General features: G+C 52.2%; 2 long non-coding RNA genes across 8 annotated transcripts; one reads left to right on the top strand and one right to left on the bottom strand.

Moving 5' to 3' along the window:
* Window positions 1-5,022: 5,022 nt before the first annotated feature.
* On the bottom strand, window positions 5,023-13,024 carry LOC309847671. The gene is made up of 4 exons (XR_014302552.1): window positions 12,788-13,024; window positions 12,415-12,490; window positions 6,656-6,827; window positions 5,023-5,682 (listed from the first exon to the last, which is right to left on the bottom strand). It is a non-coding gene; the product is annotated as an uncharacterized lncRNA (long non-coding RNA).
* A 110-nt stretch (window positions 13,025-13,134) lies between these two features.
* Window positions 13,135-21,917, top strand: LOC309848034. 7 transcript variants are annotated; one of them, XR_014302799.1, is made up of 7 exons: window positions 13,136-13,477; window positions 17,951-18,128; window positions 18,880-18,976; window positions 19,126-19,262; window positions 19,338-20,733; window positions 20,943-21,069; window positions 21,520-21,917. It is a non-coding gene; the product is annotated as an uncharacterized lncRNA (long non-coding RNA). The 7 variants fall into 7 exon arrangements; XR_014302800.1 differs by having other exon boundaries at window positions 19,111-19,262; XR_014302801.1 differs by having other exon boundaries at window positions 19,105-19,262.
* The last annotated feature ends 941 nt before the right edge of the window (window positions 21,918-22,858 follow it).

Here is a 22,858-nt window from a genome sequence, read left to right as displayed (position 1 = left end):
CTGTGGACTGTGTAAGGTTTGGGGGAAGCTGAAAGAGTTAATGGGCACAGTAAGTTATCTAAACAGTAAGTTGCTAAGCTCCTGTCCTCTCTTAATCGAGTTGAGAAAGTCACCCCTCACACTTTAGTATGAATAACTGGGAGAGCTTCTAACCTCTCATAGAAAAGTCTTGCATTGCTGGGGGACAGAGCAGGCAATAGTTGCTGAATGAATGAATGAACGAATGGGGGAGGCTCATTAGAATTTGATGGCAGCCCTGTTCAGAACCAGAGTCAAAGCCAAGAGTGAGGCTGGTAACCATAAAAAATGGTACCCCAGATGTGCGATGGCAGCTGGAGTGACAGGCAATAATGAAACAATTTGTCAAGGATACTCGTAGGAGGGGAGGAAAGAGAACATGAAATTATTTTTCCTATCTTGCCAGGAGACCAATTCTCCTAGGTTTTAAAGGCAAGGGAACTTGAATTATTGATGCGATTTGGCCAGAAGCGCTAGTAGGCAGGAGCACCCATCATCCAGAACACTGCACCCAGCCAGCAGGACTGACCCCAGTGTCCGGAACTGCGGACCCCAAACCCACATCCTCTAGGCCCAGAGAGGGGAGGGGACTGGTCCAGGACCACACAGCAAACACGATCCATGTTACTGCTCCTGGCAGTGGGCATGGCACAGAGGGTGACAATGCATTTGGAGTTGTAAACACTTGGGGCTGAGTCCTGGATCCCAAGTGGATCAGCCAAGGTGAACTTTGGTGTGTGGGGGGCTGCTCTTGGCAGGGTAGGCTCTATTTATTTATTTATTTTTAAAGATTTCATTTATTCATTTGAGATAGAGCGAGGGTGAGAGAGAGAGGGAGAGATAGGGGGAGCATCAAGCAGAGGGAGAAGCAGGCTTCCACCGAGCGGAGAGCCCAACCCGAGGCTCGATCCCAGGACTCTGAGGCCATGACCCTTGCTGAAGGCAGCGGCTCACCTGACTGAGCCACCCAGGCACCCCAGGAGGCTCTTTCCATCCTCCACTCATGCCCTTTCTGTCCCCATGGCCCCGTCTGTCCAGTTCCTTCTCTTATCCACATGATCCTTTCTCTACCATCACACTGAGTCACTCCCCCAGGAGTGAAGACGCTGTGACCACACATTGGTAGAAACTGTCGACCAGAGAGGAAAGGGACAACCTAGAACGGAAGAGGGTGACAAGGTGAAGACCTCACTCATGTTGGGTGTGTTTACCAGAGGAGGGCACGGAGGAGGGAAGAAGGGAGAGGAGTAGGGGGAGAGGGACGTGCTTTTCCCTGCACACCTATTCATCTCCAACAAGGACCAGGGCAGTGCCATGACAGGGGCCTTTGTGGAAGGAGGAAGAAAAGCATCTCCTGAGCTTGCTGGACACGGAGCCAGGCCTGCACACATCCATTAGGGCAGAGCTCCAGCGGCTGGGGCAGGCCCACACCACCTCCACACCCCACACCCCCAAACCTCCCACCCCCTGCACCACCCACCCACCCCTCCCTGCCCACTCCCCACCCCATCCCCCACCCGGCCCCCCGGGTGGAGTCCTGCACCTGCCAACTTGCCTGCTGGGTAGGGGCTGTGCACCAGCCTGTTCCTACTTCCTGAGGCCTCTGTTTACAGGGACCTTAATTACAGGATTAATGGAGGGGAAATATCACGAGGTGGGGGGCCCTTCCTTTCCTTGGGAGGCCCTTCCTTTCCCTGTTGCGAGCTCCTGAATCTTTGACAACAGAGCTAGAGGAGGCAGGCCCACGGGTTGTGACAGCTTCCTCCCAGAGATGGCAATCTGCCCTTTGTACGCTCTGGGGACCTTCAGCAGCTTCTGGGAGGAGTGCTGAGTTTAAAGAATCCTTCTTTAGGGGCGCCTGGGTGGCTCAGTGGGTTAAGCCTCTGCCTTCAGCTCAGGTCATGATCCCGGGATCCTGGGATCGAGCCCCACATCAGGCTCTCTGCTCCACAGGGAGCCTGCTTCCTCCTCTCTCTCTGCCAGCCTCTGCCTACTTGCAATCTCTGTCAAATAAGTAAATAAAATCTTAAAAAAAGGAAAAAAAAGAATCCTTCTTTCGGAACTGAATGGGTTTGGCCCACAGGGATCCCACAGGCCAGAACACAGCCCTGGCCTGGCCAGTAATGGTCACCATGCACCATGAATGGGCCAGGGACAGGCACGTGACCCAATGAGAGCCAATGAGAACCAGCTCTGAAACGTTGGTGGAAACTGTCTGGAAAGAGAAGCTCCCTTGGTGCTGGTCTTGTTAAGTTCTGGGATGGAGACTTAGAACTTGCCACCAAAGCCAGACTAAGGACAAAAGCAGTGTAGGGGGAAAGCAGGTCTGAGAAATGGTGGGGACGAGTCTAACTGTCCTATTACACAGATGTCCCCTCTGCTTTTTATCACAGGTACTAAATACCATTCTCCCCCTGCCTCTTCTTTTTCTTTTTGGCTTAAGTCATTTTAGGATGGGTTTCTGTCATTTACACTTGGAAAGGTCCTGAGCTCTTTTACTTCTCCAAACCCGTCTGAGGAAACAAAGAGGACCTCACCACATTCCCTGCTTGTCTCCAGCTGGGGGCTTTGGTGGGTTTTCTCTCTGGGAAGGTGGTTCCTTTTTTTCCTCCCCTGTTTTGGTTCACAAGTTCAGGGCCCCTCAACCCTCTGGCCTCTGGTAGGCTTTAGTGGCCGCCATCTTTCTTGATCCCGGGCTCAGGCTCCTCTCCCTTTAGCATGATTCACCCCCTTGCGCAGATGAGAAGACAGAGGCGGGAAACGCAAGTTGATGACCCCAAACTAGTGTGGAGAATCGCAGAGCTGGGATTCCATCCCGGGACTCCATGTCAAGGGCCCTTCCTCTGTCCCCTTGCGGAGAAGAAGTAGCAGCCTGGTTCTGCCTTGCAAGACACTGATTTCTTCGTTGAGATTCAACCAAAAGCTCAGGCCCACCGGCTGCGGTCTCAGGCCCCTCCCACCCGCCAGGTTACTGGGGAGCACATCCCAGTCTCCCATCCAGAGAACTCTCTTCCTGAGACCTGCGCCGCACTGCCACCTGGTGGTAGAATGTGAGAAGCACCCCTCCCCCACCGCCCCTGTCTGTCTGAAGACCCTTGCTCTGCGTCGGCGCAGTAGAATAGAGACCGGGACGCAAGGGGCACTTTCTGGGAAATTAAGGATCTGATATTAGATTAGCCGTCCTGATATCCCTTTTCTGTTCGCAGTATCAGCCACGGTCATGTCTCTATTCTTCTAGTTTGTTTTCACTTTGTAGACCTGGGACATTCACAAAATTAATTGCATTCTCTTTCTACCTAGGCTACCGGGGAGCTCGGAACCGAGGGACAGTCTGCTGGATTATTAGCAACTAGATAGAACCGTGTGACAGGCATTTGGAAGAGAAACTTAATCCCAGATTCCATATTCCTTTCTCTGGGACTCATTTTTCTATCTTATTTTATGTTTAGGTTCCTGGCTATGCTGAGCTGTACAAACTACCTTAACGTCCTCTTTTTTGCGGGGCGCGGGGGAGCGGGGGAGGGGGAGAGGGCACAAAACAAAGTTATACATTCAGAAAGAGCTTGCTTACTTTTTGTAAACCTGTTTTCTTCCCTGTAAAGTAGACACAGGTGTCCCTACCTTGGTGGTTTTTGTGTGGATTTGAGGAGACACTCAGCCAATATAAGTGCCTACCTTATTCCCACCTCTCCATCCCCCAGGGCTCTTTGCTTCTTGCCTACGGCAGGCCAGGATGCATAAGGGATCCCAAGGACAGATCACTTTGTCCCCAGTCTTTTTCTGTGCTCTGCAGGCCACCTGGGCTCCCTGGCTAGAGCCTGGTGCCCAAGGGTCCAGCCCCTGTCTGCCTTCTGGAGGACTTTTGGCCTCCAGAATCTCTCAGCTCCTGTCTGCAGGCACCTCGGCATTCCCAGCTGATCTGCAGAAAGCCTAGATGCATCTCATAAATAAAGAATGTGCTGTTATGCAGACTGGCTGGCATGGCCATGCGGGGGTGGGAAAGTCTGGAATAGACGGGAGCCACAGGAGGTAGGGAGGATCATATGGGGACTGCTGGCCAGCGTGGAGGACCATGAGAGGCTGTAATGGGACCAGGGTTGGGAAGGAGGCTTTATGAGGCCAGGATCTGGATCTAGATTGTTGGGATTGCCTTTTGTTTCAGAGACCCTCTAGCTGTATTTCTTCAGCCTCAGTTTTCCTTGTCTGTAAAATGGCAATGATATCCATAGGTGGCGCCATTGGGCTAGTAGGACTATTTTTATTTTATTGTTAATTTTTAAAAAAGATTCTATTTATTTATATAAGAGAGGGAATGGGGCGAGGAGCAGAGGTAGAAGGAGAGAGAGAATCCTCAAGCAGACTCCCCACTGAGTGAGGAGCCTGATGTGAGGCTCCATCCCAGGACCCCCAGATCACAGCTGGAGCCAAAACCAAGAGTTGGACTTAGCCACCCAGGTGCCCCATAACCTTTGTTTTTATAGCATTAAGGCCAGAATGGGCAACACAGGAAAGGCGCAGAAAGTGTTATTATTTGCTCTGACCTTCCTTAGTGTCTTCCCCAAGACTCTTGTGTGGCTTCTGCTATGGGAAGCAGGGTGGGGTCAGGAGTGCACTGGTGTCTGGGGAGAGGACCAAAAGCTACAGAAACGGTGAGGAAACAGGTAGAAGTGCTCAAGGTGACAGGTGCAGGTGTTTGGATCAAGAAGTAAAGACACCATCATTGCTCGCAAAAGGTGGACGAGTCTCTGAAAGGGGGGGGGTGCATTTCTGCAAGCATTTCAGGATGCAAGCTCGCTTGAGAAGGAGAGGGTGACCTCTGGAAGGCAGAAGGAGCTGGGGAGTGTGGGGACAGAGCGATTACACCATTAGCTTGTCCCCACTGGAATAGAGCCCTTGGGTAAGTCACTGTTCTTGCCTGGGTCTCTTCCTGTCTGTGAAATGGTTAGTCAGAACTGCAGGGTTTGAAGGTTTAAGGTTTAGTTTATTTCAGCATACATACACTGAGGTTCCCCCTGGGTCAGACCCTATGCCAGGCCCCTGGTGATGCCATGGTGAGCACACAGAGCCATTTTCTCCCATGAGGAATCTCCCAGATTGGTTGTGGAACATGTATGTTTACAACAGACAAAGGAATCTATGAAATCCCAAATTGAAATTAGTGTCGAAGGAGAGTGGTAGGTGTCAGTCAGAGAGTGTGTAACTAATGGGCCAGACTTTCACCAGGAGGTCAGAGAAGGTTTCCTGGAGACGATGAGGCCAGGCAGGGCTGGGCTAGGCTGGGACATGTGAGGCTGGAGCAGGAGCTTGGTGCAGGATGAACTCGGAATGTCAGCAGGGGCCAGCCCAGGCAGGACGTTGCCGGTAAAGGCAGAGATTTTGCTTTGCCTCCTGAGTCCTGTGGGGTGCCAACAGCTGTGGATGGGGGAATGATGAGGCCAGGTTTGCGGTTCAAGGTCGGAGATGTCTGCTGTGGAGGCTGGACATCCCAGGAGGGGATGATGGAGGCAGAGATGGCTGTGGCATTAGGTAGAGGAGAATGACTTGGTGGAATGTTCAAGAGGATACACCAATGAGGCTGGGGGTGCCTCCGATCTGGGGGTGAGGGCTCCGGCTTCCCTCACGTGTCGGGGTCCTTGTAAAGTCTTCCGCGGGGCTTGCCTGGCTCTGTCCATGAAGGGAAAAAGCTGAGGTGGGATGGCGGGGAGGGCAGGGAGGATGGGGGAGGTGGCTGGATGAGGTCTGTGCCTTTCTCTGGCAAGAGCCGTGAGCGGCTGGCGGGTTACAGCACCTGCTGGGGCGGCTGGGAGGGCTGGGGAGCAGGTGCAGGGCGTCTGGAGAGGGTCTGTTTACAGACGGATGACGGGAGGGATGACAGCAGCACACACTCTGCCCCCCTTCTCTGTTGTCTGGACACAAAAGCCAAGACAAAGAAGCAAGGGGTGGGGTGATATGCAGGACCAGGACTCAGCGCACACAGGCGTGCCCACAGGGCACACACATGCTGGAGACAAAGGAGAGGCCCCCCAGGCAGAGGCCCAGGCAGAGACAGAGGCAGGCACACACAGAACAAGGGATATCTAAGGGAGACCTTGGGCAGGGCTTCCTTGTTTCCGAGCATTGCTCTTGGCACTGTGTATGAAGACGTTGGGGGAGAACAGTGGGCCCCCAAACCTTGCCAGTCCCATCAGACTCTTCCTGAAAGGAAACAGCTGGTGGACTCCACAAAGTCTAGGATACATTCAGGTCCTGGGGATGATAAAGCAAGCACGAATGTACAGTGGGCTCGAAGCTAGCCTGTGTTGGATCCATTCAACAGCGTGTTCACACACAGGAAGAAAGCCAAAGACATCTGTGGACAGGACTTGTTAGTTATCTTCTTGGCAGACAGTGCTGGGGTCTGTGGAGTCCTGAAGACCCCCTTCTAATGACCTCCCAGGAGTCAGAAGCTCTTTGGAGAGTCTCTAGTGGCCCTCCCAACAGAGAGAGAAAGAGAGAGCCAGAAATTCCTGAGCCCGTGAGGGGGCTGTGTGTTTTCTACACTCAGGTCACTGAGTTCACGGTTTTCTCCTGAAAACCCTCCAAAAGAGGTGATGTTTATACAGAATTTACTGAGGTCCAGAAAGGTAGAGTTCCTTACCCAAAGTCACATGGTGAATGAGAGGCGGAAGTGAGATTCCAACTCAGGCCTGGCCATGGATCGGTGTCCACATCTTGGCTGACAGGAAGGCAGAGAAGGCGAACAAGTCAAAGAGTCAGTTGGCAGGGGGTCTGGCAGTCCCTGGGGGGCTCTTCCCTGCTTCTGCAGACTGCTAGGGAAAGACAGATGCCTGGTGGTGTTGTTTGGACACCTGGATCCAGCTGTGCCTGAACCCAGTATAGCTGTGGACTCGATTCTGCTACCTGAAACTGAAAAGATCCTGAAAACACAATAGCGATTGATAGAGTTATTCCTGTGATGTTCTTATTCTTGTGATTTCCAGTTCTCAGGACCTGGTACAGTGTCTGGCACTTGCTCTGCTTTTTCTTGATCTCAAAGACTACTTGGGTCACTCATATTTACTTCCATTAGCTCCTTGATCTGACTGCTACTTGCAAAGTGGCTTGTCTCTACCCTGGACTAGGCCAGGTTGGCCCATAGCGGGTGGAAGCTTCTCAGACTGGGGAGGTCTGTTGGGCCCAACGTGGGCTCTTCTGGGTGGGATTGTGCAGTGGGTGGGTGATGGGGGAATGAATGATCCCCTATGGTGGATGTCCCCTTGACATCTCCCATGCCCAGGCATACTGGTGGCTTTATACTGCAGGCTCCTGTGACTCTCTGGTGATTTCTCTGGCCAAGGGCACATGGTTGGTCAGCTTCAAGGGCAGCTGGGAGGTGGCAAGGGGTTGATGCACAAGGAGAATCCTTTATCCATGACAGGTAAGAGTTGGTGGTTAGCTACCCCGGCATCCTTGACCTCAAGTGAGATGGCTCAGGTGTGTCCCGCTCAGTCTCTCAGAGGACCTCAGCAGGATGGCGTCCTAGTTGCCCACAACAGCTAGTTTATTGTTATGGCCTGACTTGTGCCCTCTTCCCCAACCAAATTCATATATTGAAGCCCTAATCCCCAAGGTGACCGTATTTGTAGATGGGGTTTTATGGGGATTGCTAAGATTAAATGTGGTCATAAGAGTGTGGTCTTAATCCAGTAGGACTGAAGTCCTTATAAGATGAGCAAGAGACAGGGTTCATGTGCACAGAGGAAAGACCATGTGAGAATGCAACAGGAAGACAGCCATGGAGAGAGGCCAAAGAAAGAGGCCTCAGGAGAAAGCAACATTGACTGAACCTTGACCTTGGACTTCCAGCCTCCAGAACAGTGAGAGGATGTTTGTAAGCATCCTAATCTATGGTATTTCATTAGAGCAGCCACAACAGACTAAGACATTCCTTAATGTCCCTATTTCGCTTTCCTCAATTCACTGTCCCTAAATAATGCTTCCTTGGACCCTCTCCCAAATAAGCTACTTGCACTTGAATCCCTATCTAAGGGTCTGGGATAGTCCAGATAGTCCAGACCCAGGCTAATACACCTGTCCACACCTTATCCAGTGGGGACACATTAAGGCAGCCCCTGGGGGGCAACACAGAGGTAAGACCCTGTAAACACTAAACTGTAGTCTTCCATGGTAATGATCCTGAGCCAGCAATGTCCCTTGGGGACTGAGCCAGACATTAACCACTGCTGGCCATGCCAGGGAGGGTGAAAGGACCCCACAGCGACCCCAGCAAGGTGATGGGATTCAGCTAGATGTGGGGAAGGCACAACCTTCCCAAGGGCAAGTTGGGGTGAATGTGAATGCAGGTGGATTTTTAGATTCCACTTGCGGGTTTTTGAATCAGACAGCGCTGGGTACGCATCTCAGCTTTGCCACTTTCTAGCTGGTTGAGCTTGGCTAAGTCACTTCCCTTCTCTGAGCCTCACCTCCCTTATCAGATGAATCAACATCTCCCCCAGAGGGTGTTAGGCGGGAATGTGGTGAAGCACTTGGAACAGTGTCAAGAAAGTGGGTAAGGGGTCCACCTTATTCCTCTGAAGGTGATTCCAGGGGGCAGGAGAATGTGGTGGCTGTGGGGAATTGTTGAAAGGCACATTCTGTCTGGGACATACCAAATGGAGCTCTCCACTGCTATACCATGTCTCCTACTGAATTCAGGGAGCACCCCCCACTCCTGGTGAGGATGGCTGCTTTGATGAGTCAAAATGGAATTTTCTGTTGGGATGGGATGGGAGCTGCTTCCTCAGGGGACAGCTGTTGGAGAGGAGCTCCCTGGATGCCATGATGCAGGCACACAGTCTTGGTCAATAACATGGCTTGAGGGCAGACTGAATCTTTTCCCGCAGCCCTTCCTCTGGAGGTGTGGCAGATGTGGTCAGGCAGTGAGGTGACACCAGTGCTGTTACTGGTGGTCGTGGGGTCTGTATGACTAGTTTAGGTAACATGGTAAAGAAGCCCACCTGTCACTAACTCTAGAACCCCCTGACCACAGGCATTGGGACAGTATAAGAAAGAATGAGGTCCAGAGAGGTCTGGTTCCCCCCAAATTGGAAAGAGAGACTCCAACAAAGCCCTGTACACTCATGTTCACAGCAGCATGATTCACAGCCACCAAAAGATGGAAACGATGCAAATCCAGATGAACTGGTAAGCAAACTGCTATATTCCTATGATGGAATAGTATTCAGTTATGAAGAGGAATGGAATACTGGCACGCACCACAGTGTGGATAAACCACAAAAACATCATGCTGAATGGGATAATCTGGAACCCAAAGGCAGATATTGTACAACTCCACTTATAGAAAATAACCAGAATAGGTAAATCCATAAAGACAGAAAGCAGATTCGTGGCTGCCAGTAGCTGCGGGAGGGGAAGACAGGGAGTAACGGCTTAATGCTGGGGGGTATTTTAGGGTGATGAATATGTTTTCGAACTAGCCAGATGTAGTGGGTGCCCACTGTGAATGTTGTAAACTTCTGTGAGGGAAACAATCAGTACAACTAAAAAGTAACTTACTGAATGGGAGAAGATACTTACAAATGATGTATCCAGTAAAGGGTTAGTCTCCAAACTACATAAAGAATGACACCCCCAAAACAAATAATCCGATTAAAATGGGCAGAAGGCATGAACAGACATTTCTCCAAAGAAGACATCCAGATGGCCAACAGACACACGAAAATGTGCCCACCATCTCTCATGATCAGGGAAGTGCAAATCAAAACTATAATGAGATACCATCCCACACGAGTCAGAATGGCTAAAACCAGAAACACTGGATAAAATAGATGTTGGTGAGGGTGTGGAAGAAAAGGAACCCTGGTGCACTGTTGGTGGGAATGCAAACTGGCACAGCCACTGCGGAGAACAATATGGACATTGCTCAAAAAATTAAAACTAGAACTACCTTACGATCCAGAAATCGCACTACTGGGTATTTACCCCCCAAATACAAAACTCCAATTCAAAAGGATACATGCACTGCTCTGTTACTACCAGTATTATTTACAATAGCCCAAATATGGAAAAAGCCCATGTCCATCAGCTAATGAATGGATAAAAAAGAAGTGGTATATCTATCCACAATGGAATATTACTCAGCCACCAAAAAGAATGAGGGCTTGCCATTTGCAACAACAGGGATAAAGCTAGAGTGTATAACGCTAAGTGAAATAAGTCAGAAAAAGACAAATACCATATGCTCTCACTCATACATGATATTTAAGAAACAAAACAAGCAAGGGGGAATGAGAGAGAGAGAGAGAATCCAAGAAACAGACTCTTGGCTATGGGAGACAAACTGCTGGTTATGGGGGGGGGTGCAGGGATGGGGGAAACGGGATGGGAATTAAAGCATGCACTTATCATGTTGAAAAAAGATAAATTGAAAAAATATTTACAAGAAAATGAAGTTGTTAATTTGATATTATGTGAAGTTCTACTAAAAAATCCAACAGGCATGGTGGGGTTCATGAGTGCTCAGCAGGATGCAGCTTACCGATGACAGAGTTGCAGCTGTGGAACCCTGCATCTGGGGTTCCACAGAAATCCCTGGTTTCTCCAGGGGCTGCTTTAGGGATAAAGAGAAGCCTGTGCCCCCCACGCCCCGCCCCACCTTCTGGACATGTGACCCGTGTCAGAATTCCCCTGGAACTCTTGAGCTGAGTGGCAGGCAGTGTTAGGAGCCAAAAACTATCCGTTTGCACATCCTGGTGGGAAGATGGGAGCTGCCTGGTCCAGTTTAAAAGAGCAAAGTTTATTCTCACGTGGATCTTCTGAGATGATGGCACCTCCTCCCGTTGCCGTGGCAGCCAGCGCTCCATCCTAAGAGGCTCAGGCCATTTTCAAGAGAGGCAGAAGAGAGAACGTTAACACTTCTCTTTGGGGTTCCATCTGGTGTTCCTATCTGCCTGTGGGCTCTTGGGGCCCGAGTTAGCTCTGTAAATGTCACCTGGAAGACGAGTTCCTGGCAAGATGGGGTGAGGATGACATTTACCATCCTGAGGTGTGCTCTGCAGTGTCCAGGGCCTCCGCACAGGATAAGGGGAGAGTCAGAGCTACACTGATGGGGAGACAAGAAGGGTGCTCCATCTAGCTATCAAACTAGACATGAATCCCAAAGGAGGCGGCACTAAATGCCTCAAGGCTGCGGGATGAAGAAGGCACAGTGGGTTTCTAACCCTCCCCAGGAAAATGGAGGGAATTTGCTCACCACAAAAGCGCTCAACAGGTGGACAAAAAGAGGGCATGGAACCAACTGAACCCCTAGGAGAGCTAGCTTGGGCTCTCCATGATCAACAAATGTGCTGTTATAGGAGTGGGGCAGAGGTCAGCCAGCTGGGTTCAGACTAGTTTTGGTTTCTGCTGGATATGGGGTCTGGCCCCTCCTTGTGTTCCTCAGTTTATGGCTCATCCTGAGTTCACCTGAGTCAGACATGATCCCTTCATAGTGAGACCCCCGCTAGCCTCTCACGATCACTTCTTTGGCCTACCCCCCTCACCCCCGCCATTTTTGTCAATGTTGTCCTTGAAAGGATATCCCTAGAGCAAAAGATACTTGGAAATAGGACTGTGGGCTCTTTATAGTTCATCTTTAAGAAGCCCTAGGGAAAAGGAGAAGTGTTTGAAAATCTGGGAGCAGACAAGGACCTTGATTTTTTTTTAATCCAAAAGGATATTGGAAACGATAGGCTGATACTCAGGAGAATTTGAAGACAGATTATAGAACAGGTGGCTTGGGAATGCTTTAGAAAACGTCTTCCTTTTTGTTTGTGGTGTGAGTGACCCAGGGGAAGGTGGTAGAGTGGGAATATTTTGGCTATGTCCTCTGGGCCATGCTGTGACCACATCCCATCTTGCCCTTTCTCTCAGTTTCATGTGAGTCCTCCTTCCTGGGGAGGATTGCTAGCTTTGCTAGGGCGGGGCAGTATCTCGGACCTCCCCTGGGATCTTTAGAGCTCCTGCAATGTCCTTGGGCTGGGCACATTGGTGGAGTGCTGTGGGTTTGTTGAATGGGATTTGGATTTCTTGAAGACCAAATCGGGGGCCTGGGGGAGGGTGGCGTCCCAGGGGGAGATGGACAATATGGAAGACAGCCAGTAAACCTAGAATGGGAAATGGTCAGTTCAAATCCTGCCAAGGGTCCCCTACTGTGAGCAGCTCTCAACTTCTCGGAGTCTCAGTGTCTTTATCTGAGAAATGAAGATGACAAATGCTATGCACAGAACTGTAAGCATTAAACGGATGTCCTAGTAAAGTTTGTGTTTTGTTAAGCGCCACGCCCTGTGCTAAGCTCCCCTCCCCCATGCATTTCCACATTTAATCCACATAACCCGATGAGGTGGATTCCATCATTACCTCTACTTTATGGGCTAGGAAACCAAGTTTCAGGAACGCTGTGTCCAAGGTCATCTGCCAGAGGATGTGCAGGAAGCTGAAATGGAAACCCATGGCAGGCTGGTTATAGAGGCCACTGGGACCGTCTAGCACAGTGGTGCCCAAGCTTGAATGTGCATCAGAATCCCCTGGAGGGCTTCTTAAAACACAGAGCTCTGGGCCCCAACGCAGAGTTTTCCACTCAGTAGCCCTGGGATGAGCCCTGAGAATTCACATTTCTCCTAAGTTCCCAAGTGATATTGACGCCCCTGATCTAGGACGGCTTTCTCGTATCCCTACTCTATGGAACAGTAGGTACTAAGCAGAGGGCCCTTCAAAAAATTAAAGACCAAACTTATAAAAAGTGGTTGGGCCAAGTGGTGTTGTGGCACTTCAAGCGGGTATGAAGCTTCAGGCAGTGGTTCAAATCTTCACTCCACCATAAGCTTGTGCCCATTTAGCAGGAATCATTGAGTAGCATACTCGGAGGCCACGCGGGTGAAGCACTTGGTGCTCCGGGACCAGTGTCCTCCCATTACGCGGGGCTCTTGGCTTGGGCTCCCGGGACCGCGGTCGCGCGCACCTCTCCATCAGCGCGCCCTGGGCCGAGTCCGGCCCGGCAAGCGTTGCTATGGCAGCGCCGCGGGCGGGGATGCTGGAGGCCCCGCTCGCCCCTTTGTGCCGCGGGGACGGAGGCGGGCTCCCCCCGCTCGCGGGCCAGGACCCCGGCGGAGGGCTGGGGGAGCGTGAGAGGGGAGGCCGCGGGGTTGCAGGGGCTGGCGGCGGCGCGAGAGGGGCCGAGGCTCGGGCCGGGGGTGGGGCTCCTCCGCCCGCCAGTAGCTCCCGCATTAAAATTTCATGGGCGCTGCAGCAGCTTACAAAGACGACGCCGGCTGCGCTCGGGGGACCGGAGGGAGGGAGGCTGCGGACGAGTGCGGGGAGGAGTTTGCGATGGGAGGCGCTTGCAGGGGCTCCCCCAGTTCTGAGCCGTGAGCCCGGGCACAAAGAGCCCTCTGCACTCGCGCTGCAGGACCGCGGACCCGAGGTAAGCCGCCGCCCCGTGCTCACAGCGTTTCCTCCCTAAGCGTCCTGGTCCCCGCGCCGCGAACAGCCTCGTTCCCCGATGTCGGGGTCCAGGGTGGGTCCCAGGCAGTGTTCAGGGAATGGAAAAGGCTGACCGGAGTGCCCCCCATTTGCTGGATGGAGAGCTTCTGCCGCCAGTGCTTGTCCGGTGCGGCCAAGACCCGGGCCTGGGTGGGGCTTGGGGGCGGGAGGGGAGACTGCGCTGGGAGTCCAGTGCTAGTGGGGGTCTTCAGTCATGATCCGAGGGCGAACAAAGACCCTCCCCACTCCACCCTGCTAACCAGACAGGAGGGGACCCCGGACCTTTTCGGCCCACCGGGTTGGCAGCTCAGTGGCCAAGCCTGGGACAGAGCCCGCATGGCCTCGGAACTGGGGGTGGGAGCGGGGTGCTTGAGCCCCTCTTCCCTCACACGGAGCCCACCGCCCAGTGCCTGCTCAGGCCCCATCAGTGGGACTCAGATTCTAGTTGTGCGGCGTGCTGGGTGGGTCCAAGGGGATGGGGAAGACAGAAAAACCACCTTTCTTGAGAAGAATAATGGCAATGATAATGATAAGAATAATACATCAGTTTATAGAGTGCCTACTTTATGCCAGCAACATGTCTAGTGCTTTGCACGCATTACCACAACAGTCCCAGGAGGAGGTAAGAACCCCATTTTAAAGATGAGGACATTGAGATCCAGAGAGGATTAGGTATACGTCCAAGGTCACACAGCCCATGATTTTGTATCCAGATAGGTAGGAGTCTAAAGCCCAGTTTATACCCCCGAACAACGTCTGGGGAGCCCTCAGAACCCACCAGCTCCCTTGCCACCTCCTTCTCCCTCCTCTAGGAGGAGGACACTCGAGACAGAGGCTGGAAATTGAAGAGGGAGATGCCAGATCTCCTGTCCCCCTCAGCGGAGGGTCCTGGGCTAGAGAAACTGCTTCTTGGACTCTGCAGAGGGAGGCCTGGGGGGCTTGGATTTCCTACCCTCATCCCAGGCCCAAGACCAGCGGCTGCCGCGCGCGCGGGGATTGCTGGCGCGCACACCCCACTGCAGTGCCGCCGCGGGGAAAACGCCCCCACCTGCTGCTGGGGGAAGGGGGTAGGGCGGGAGGCAGTAGTGCGGGGAGACGGGTGGGGAGAGAAAGGCGACAAAACGTGCGGCAAGAGGCTTTTTCTCGATGCCAAGCCCAGACTGAGCGCCAACCCCGAGCAGAACGCTGGTTCTGGGCACAGTGCTTCACTTTCCAAAGCGCATTCCCCTCTGGGAGCACCTGGGAGCTCTGCGATGCCTGGGTTTGGTGGGGGTTGGTCGGGAGGGGGGAGGCGGGGATGAGTAATTCCACTTGACAGACAGGGAAACCTGAGGACAGCGGTTCTCAGACTTTAGGGGCGTTGTTTCAAATATGCAGATGTCCGTGCCACGTGGCCGGGGGATGAGTCAGCAGGACTTGGGTGGGGCTGGGCATCTGGATGTTTACTCAGACCCCTCCTCCCCCTCATCAAGCAGGTGGTGAGACCCTTTGTGGAGTGAACAGTACCCAACCTCTCCCCCCAACCGCGGCGCCTTACCGTGTCGCAGTCCGAGCAGAATGGTTTCCTCTGGATACTTTGCCAGTGCCTCGCTTTGGGCACTGGGTCCCGCACTGACTCATTAATTTCACGTTGAGAGAATTTTCGGGGTAACATCTCCTATGCCCCTCCCACACCAGGCACTTGATTATTTGATGACCCTTGCCATTGAGAAAGGTTCTGAAATCTACCCTGCATCCTTCTGGCTGCATTTTTTGAGGTCCTTCTCCCCATTCCTCCTGGAGAAGAGAGCTGGTTCTCAGAGCCCCCAAAAGGAACCGTAATGCTTTACTGGAGCTTTAGGAGGCCCACTCTGTATGCCTGGGTTAAAAATGAGAATTTTGTCATTTTGGGTGATTTTAGAAACAAATTTCATACGTTTAATAAAATGGATGATGACTGTAAAAGGTTGGAAAAGACCAGTGTATTCTACGCATTCGCTTTTGTTGGACCTGCCAGTTGTTTTTTTTCTTTCTTTTATTTTTTTTTAAATCTTCATTTTTAAGGTTCCTTCTCTGGATCTGATCACATGCTTCCACCGTGTCACCTGCTTTTTAGGTCCACTTCAGTAAGGAAGTAACTTCCCTCCTGTGAGCCTCAGTCCCCTCATCTATAGAGCGGGAATCATAATCCCTGCCTTAATCGTAGTGCCTGCCTTAAAAGGCTGTCTTGAAGCTATAAAGCAGTATATATAGAGTGCCTGTAGCCAGTAGGTGCCTAACAGAGATATTATTGCTTAGAATGCCCACTGTGTACTGCCTGAGTTCACTTGCATGGCTCCTGAGTCTTGTATTGATCCCCAGTTATTTGCTTTTATTTGTATTGGGGCTGTCGGTTGCCCAGGTTCCCCTCCTGGGCGACCCTTGGGCTGTTTGAGCCGGGTGGGGGAGGGCAGGGGGTGTTTCTGGGGCCTTGGGTCCATTGTGCAAGCTCAATGGGCCGGTGAATAACTTATAGGCTAGTCCTTTGTTTGGAGGGGATCCTTCTTCTAGTGTCCTGAGGCCTGGCTCATCTGTCAGAGGGAACTCCGTAGAATACCAAGGGATACACAGGGGCAGAGGCAAAAGCCAGCTGAGAGTGACATATGCGTCTGTGTCCCTCTCCAGGCTGATCAGATTAGATGAGGCAGGTGTCATTCCCCAACCCCCGCCCCTGCCTTGTGGTCCAGGTGGGCCCCTATGAAAGCTGGAAGAGTCATGGAAGGGAGGGACAGACTGAACCACTGTGTCCTCAAGGGGACAGAGCAGATAATGAATGGAAACCAATATCTCTACAATTTCATGACCTTTTACCAGGCTTCTTGCTGGGCGCTGCCTCACAGAGACCTTTCTGAGTATTCCAGCTGAGAAACGAGGCTCAGAGAGGTGGTGTGATTAGCTCAGGATCACACCGCCCACTGAAAGGAGAGTCAGGACTTGACACTGGGGGTCAAGTCCTGACTCTGAAACACGTGTTTGTAACTACTATGGTCCCTTCTCTTTTCCTAAATGCCAGCTTAATCAGTTGCCTTGAGACCATGTAAACAGCTTATCAAGGGACCCGGTGTGGTTTAGCAATTGCGGACCGTTTCCCCCACAGTAGTATTAATGCTGCCGATCACGGTGCTTGAGGCGTGCACATACCTTCCCCAGGTGTCTTCTCCCATCTCACCACCACCCTGTATTTGAGCACAAGTCTTCTACCCCTTTGGGGTTCCACAAGCCTGTTTAGAATCCAGTTGCCTCACACTCTGGCTGGGTGATGTCGGAGAGAGATACTTCGGATGTGTTTCTTCATCTGTAAGCCAGGGACAAGAAAACCCAGTTTATTCTTTTGTGAGGTAGGCTAACGTGCCCCCAGTTAGCCTCTGTCCTCAATATGTATTGCTTTCCCTTCTTTGTCTTCCTTTAGCTCCCTTTCCTCCTTCCCACAGCTCAGGGGCTCCCTTGTGTGAGGTCGACTTGAACTTCCAAGCTCCTCTTTTGTGTATGCTGCATTTGAGTTTGTTCAGAAACGGGGCTTTCCACTGCTCTGCAGATGGGTCTGTTTCCTGCGCACTGTTCCTGTGCCACTCCTTATTCCCAGGAGGTGCCCGTTACTTCTCGGCACTCACTCATCCGAGGCAATTTAGGCCAACATCTCCCGTATGCCAGCTCTCCGAGCAGCAATTTTATTCCAGAGTCAGGGAAAAAAAAAAAAAAGCAAAAACCCAAGAACCCAGAGGGACCCTAAAATGCAACCAAATGCATATTTCCCTGGCAGCTGTTCCTCCCTTACCAGGAACGGCACAGAGTTTGGAGGGAACAGGAATATTCCACGATGGTGTAAAGAACCGCGCGTGCAGTGGTAGTACTAACAGTGTAAGAAAATAATAGCATGTGAGCTCATAGGTAGAATTTATCATCCCATGGGACCCTCACGTCAGCTCTGCAACTTGGGCGCCATTATTGTCCCATTTCACGGGTAAGAAGTCAGGCCCAGAGCCAGAGTGCACTTGCTCAGTGTGGCACAGCAGGACGGAGACTGTGCCGTCAAGCCCGTGCCCTGTCCAGTGTGATAAGATGCTTAGGCTGGCCATGGCTCCTCCCAGATATCTCCCAGTTTCCTGTTTTCTTTTTCTTATACATTTTATTTATTTATTTATTTTTACTTAATTAGAGAGAGAAAGAGAGAGTGAGGGCGAGGAGGGGCAGAGGGAGAGGAAGAAGGAGAGAAGCAGACTTCCCGCTGAGCACAGAGCGTGACTCAGGGCTTGATCCCAGGACCCTGAGATCATGACTTGAGCCTAAAGCAAGAGTTTGCTGCTTCCCCCACTGAGCGTCCCAGGCGCCGCTCTGATGCTCTCCAGTGTACCTGTGGGTACATATTAGTCCCCTGCTCTTCTTTATTTCACTTCAGTGACGGCTGGACCCATCACCCTGCCCACCCATGGGGTTGCAGACATGTCGACGTGACCACAACGACCATAACAGCATCGAAGGACAGCCAGGATGACCCTTCTGTGCACCCCTGGGGTAACAGACTCCAGCTTCAAGCCATGAAATCCATTTGGGTAGAAACCCTCTGAATCTTAGAGGTAGGAGGGACCTCTAGAATCTTCTGGAGTCCAACCCCTCAAGCAAGGCTTCCTTGCTGGGGCCCCTGACCTTGGCTTGCAGTGGAGGAGTGGGAGAGTAGTGGGAGCTGAGACGCCAAGGCCCTGGGGCCCCATGGAGGTCTCTGACCTTTGATTTGTCATTACATCAAAGGAGTTTTGAAAAATAGCATTAACAATTTAGATATAATAACACACAACTAATTCCAAGTATACATTTCAATCACTGTGCTTGCCAGATGTGGACACCTGCATAACCATTGTCACAATCCACATCTAGAACACCTTCAGCACCCCAGATGTTCCCTTGTGTCCCTTCGCTGTCAATCCCTTACCTGCCCCGGCCCCAGCCCCAGGGAACCACTGATTGGCTTTCTAAGCCTAGAAACTCGACTTGTGTTTTCTAAAGTTCCATTAACATGGAATCTTTTGCATTTGGCTTCTTTTGATGAGGATAATGTTTTGAGGTTCCTTCTTGTTATGGCATGGATCAGTAGTTCAATCCTTTCTTGAGTCTTATTTTATGGAAGCTTGGTGTAAATCTATAACTTCGTCTCATGTGCACAGTTCGATGATTTTTTTGCAAATGTACTAAGTTGTGCACCCACTGCCATAAATCCATTTTAGGATATTTCTACTGCCCTGGTAAGGTCCCCCTGGACCCACTCATGGCTAATCTCCACCACCTGCTCTTGATTGCAGACGACCCCTAATCTTCTTTCTGTCTCTGTAGGTTTGCCTTTTCTGGACATGTCACATACGTACATGGAGTCAAACAGCACGCGGCCTCTTGTGCCTGGCTTCTTTTCTCTCCATATTCTCTCTTCGAGGTTCATCCAAGTCATAGCATGTAACAATCATTTATTCCTCTTTACTGAGGCATAGCTTTCGTTATACAAACATACGAATGTTCTTCCATCTACAAGGACAGGATTTTGACTTGATCTATTTTACTGAGGTAAAGGCACCTGCATTCCAGGAGGCATATCCTGTTTCTGGGACATCGGCGTTACACGGAGATTTCCTCGACAGGTGAAAACAATTTTGGGAGCTCTTACCGTGTGCCAAGTCAGTGGCTACACCTTGGAGCATAATGAACATTGAGTCGCACATCAGGTACGTGGGGCTGGGGAGCCAGTCTTACCTGTTTGTCTGCACCTAACACACATGTCTCCCTTTCTACCCTCCTAGACAGCTACCTGCTTGACTCAGGGGTTGATGTTTCCCTTGAAACCTTCATTGCCTTATGGATATCGGGGTCTGCGGAACCAGGGGAAGGGCCATTGTGAACAGCCTAGGGTCTGTTAACGGAGTGCAGCGAGGTCCTGGGACAGAGGAGAGAGAAGGGATTTCTGAATTCTTCCCGAACATTCCTGGCCACACCCGGGAAGCAGCCTTGCAGATAAGTATTCCAGTTTACCCACCCACAGCCTACCCGCCTGCCCTCTCTCAGTCTGTGCAGGAAAGTACAGAACCTCAGAATCCCCGTGTAGGAGGGGAAATGGGTGATCAGCTTTTCTAGCCCTCTAGGTCACAAACAGAGACCTTGTCCCCATTTTATGGGGCCCCAGAGAGGGTGACTGCCACACCCCTCTTTTGGCACAGAGCCTAGAATTTTGTCAACTCCACCATCAGGAACTTCTGTAGACTGGAGTTTAATGACCTCATATTGAGATCCCGTAGATCTGGGATCAGAAGAAGTGAGTCAGATGGGGGTTGGGGACTCCTGGTGGCTCTTCTCAGTGCTGGCCCTTTGTCATCATCATATTTGTAAAACTTGGCCCAGGGCTCCTTTACCCAGCAGTGGAGTGGGGACATGGGCATGGTGACTCTAGGGCCACATTCTTTCCTCCAGATCTGGACCCTTGCCCTGAGTCCCAGGTGCCTGAAGCAAGCTCTGGCCACACGTTAAAAGGCACCCCCGACTCTCCTGGCCCAGCTCTGCCAGCCACTGAAGAGAGCTTAGATGTCACCAGAAGCAAAACTGAGATATGATTCTGGGTCAGGACTAGGAGGCATTTGATGGGGGCAAAAACGTATCTGAGGCTGATCTGTAGGGCCCCCCTCTTTCCTCTCCACTGCTTCACACTGTGGGTTAGTACTGTGTACTCTGGATGAATGTAGGGCTGGAAGAATCCCAGGGCGCAAAGAGAGAGAGAGAGAAAGAGAAAGAGGGACGGACTTCCCGGGGCTACACAGAATGGCAAAGCCGGATCAGGAGTCTGGATTCCTGACTCCATTCACTGCTTCTGCTCAGCTGAATTTGTCTTACTTTGTCCTGAGGCCACTTCTGCAGTTTTTGGGGAACAGGGAGGTGGGTGAGGGAGCCCCTCCTTATCCCGAGGACATTCTGGGGTGGGAGGAAGGGAGGTAAAGGGGAGTGTGTCTGGGCCCCTCCTCTCTGGCCCAGGGTGCTCTTCTTGCTAGCAGAGACTTCTGGCCAGGCCCGGGCCGGGGGACGGGGCCTGGGTGCAGTTTTCTCCTGCGGTGTGGTTGGCTCTTTTGTCTTCCAGGAAGGGATCTACACAGGAAAGGAGCTGGGCCTGGGCTGCCCACGTGCTGGCTGGGTGCTTCCAGGTAAACCTGGGTAAGCATGGGAGAAGGAAGTTGCATTGAGCTTAGTTTTATGGGGGATGATCATTCTATTGCCAGAAAGGCCCGAGGTGAGAGGGGTGGAAGGGAGGAGCCAGGTGGCTGGAAGGCTTGCTCCACATGGTCTTGTGGGGGTGTGCGGGACAGAATCAAGACCACCGTGAGTGGGTTATGACAGACGTTTCAGTACATTCCTTCATTCAGCACAAACAAGGACCAAGCACCTTCTCCCAGCGAGATTCCGGGCATCCAGAGGTTCACTCCAGAGACACGGTTCCACCCTCTCAGATCTTCACACCAGAATGTGCTTTATCACAGTCTCAGCGAAGGAGTGAGCTCCCCATCCTGGGAAGAGAGTGTGTGTGTGTGTGTGTGTGCGCGCGCGTGTGCGTGTGCGTGTGTACTGGGGGTGGGTGGTGCAGAAATCCCCTTCATGGGAATGTTGTAAAGGGAATCCGAACCCCCTGGGGACTCTGAAGGCTCTTTTGCCCACCTGGACCCTGCCCCTTTTCTGGCCATGATGCCCTTGGCCTTGCTTCTGGCTCCCCTGATTGGTTTTCTGTTCCCTGAGCTAGCCCTGCCAGGGTTAGAAACTCCATTCCCGAGTTTCTTCTAAAAGTCATTAGTGTCTAAAGCCCTGACCCCCACCCTTTCTACCCTTTCTAGGGAGACTGAGGGTCTCTGAAGGTGTCCCCCCTCAGATGAGGGGTTAGGTTGGGGGGTGTGGAGTGCTGCGGGATGGAGGATGTGCCCTCAACCTAACTTGCTGCATTTCCCCCAGGTGGCTCTTCCTGGCTGCGTCTCCAGGACTCCTGGTGTGGTCTCTCTGGAGCCCGCGTGACTCTGGACTCCGGCCACAGTGATACAGGGAGCAGCCTTTGGTGGTTTTCTGGAACTCTGGACAATTCTCGAGAGACCTCATCTTTCCCAGCTGCTCAGACGGCGCCTCAGACAAAAGGATCAAGGGCCCTTCTGGTTGGCGCTTGGCTGAGGACAGGCCCTGGCTCTGGAGGGAGGGCTGTGAGGGAGGCTGGCCACCCCCTGCCCCTCCGTGTCCACCTGGACCCTGCCTATCAGACCTTACCGTGTGTGCCTGGACACCACTTTTTGGCCCTGTGCCGACCTGATGGCTCTCTGCAGTCCTGCTCCTGGGCCAAGGCCCCGCGGACCCTTACCAGGCTGGGGCAGGACCACAGGGATGGGAGTCAGGGTGGAGCTGCCTAGTGGAAAGGAGGCCAGGCACAGCTTCATGGGCTCCATCGCCTGGAGTCTGTCTTTCGCCGTTTGCCTTGAGCGATTCTCATTTTTGTGGGTGCTTTTTGGATGAGGTTTTTCTCTGTTGCTCTCTGCCTGATGGTCACAGGAAGAGGGCAGTCAGGGTCTGGGCGGAGTCTGGGTCTTTCCCCAGTGTGGTTGAGTTTTGGGGGACAGATGGAGGGGCAGAAGCTGTGCTATCCTGAAAGGGGAGGGTTTGTAAGAGGTGAGGAGGCCCGGGTAGGGGGAGCTTGCTAGAGGGAGACAGAAACTGGGCCCTTTTCGCACCATCCAAAGGGAACAGGCTGGATCCAGCCTTGTCCCCAGGCTCGAGGGGTCAGGTGACCCCAGCCAGATCTCTGATCTCTGTTCCTTATTGCACAGATCCTTGATTCTGTCCTTGGGGGGACCAGGCAGGGCAGGCCCCAGGCACATGAAGCCCTCCCCTGTCACACGGCTGCACGTTCACTTTCCTGTGCACGTCTCCATTCTCCGCTCTCCACTCTCCAGCCTGTCTGGGGGGCGGGGAGCGGGGGTCTAGTGCTAGCCCAGAAGCAGTCTGTGGGTTTCCATAGGCAGGTCGAAAAGCCGGGTGTTCTTTTCCTAAGTGGAGAGGGAGCCTGAATTAGCTCGAGCTACACTAAAAGCAGACCACACCCCGGGAGGGAGGCTGAAACAGTGGAAATGTGTTTTCTCATAGTTCTGGTAGCTGGAAGCCCAAGATCCAGGTGGGAGTGATGGTTTCTCCCAAGGCCTTTTCCATCAGCCTGTAGAGAGCCACCTTCTCGATGTGTCCTCACTGGGCCTTTTCTCTGTGTGCACTTAGTGGGGGAGGGAGGAAGAGGAACCGATCTGGTGTGTCTTCC

The sequence above is a fragment of the Mustela nivalis genome (genome assembly GCF_964662115.1).
Source record: "Mustela nivalis genome assembly, chromosome: 14".
Lineage (NCBI taxonomy): Eukaryota > Metazoa > Chordata > Mammalia > Carnivora > Mustelidae > Mustela > Mustela nivalis.
Note: the sequence above shows the minus strand (reverse complement) of the source record. Positions and strands in the feature narration are given on the sequence as shown.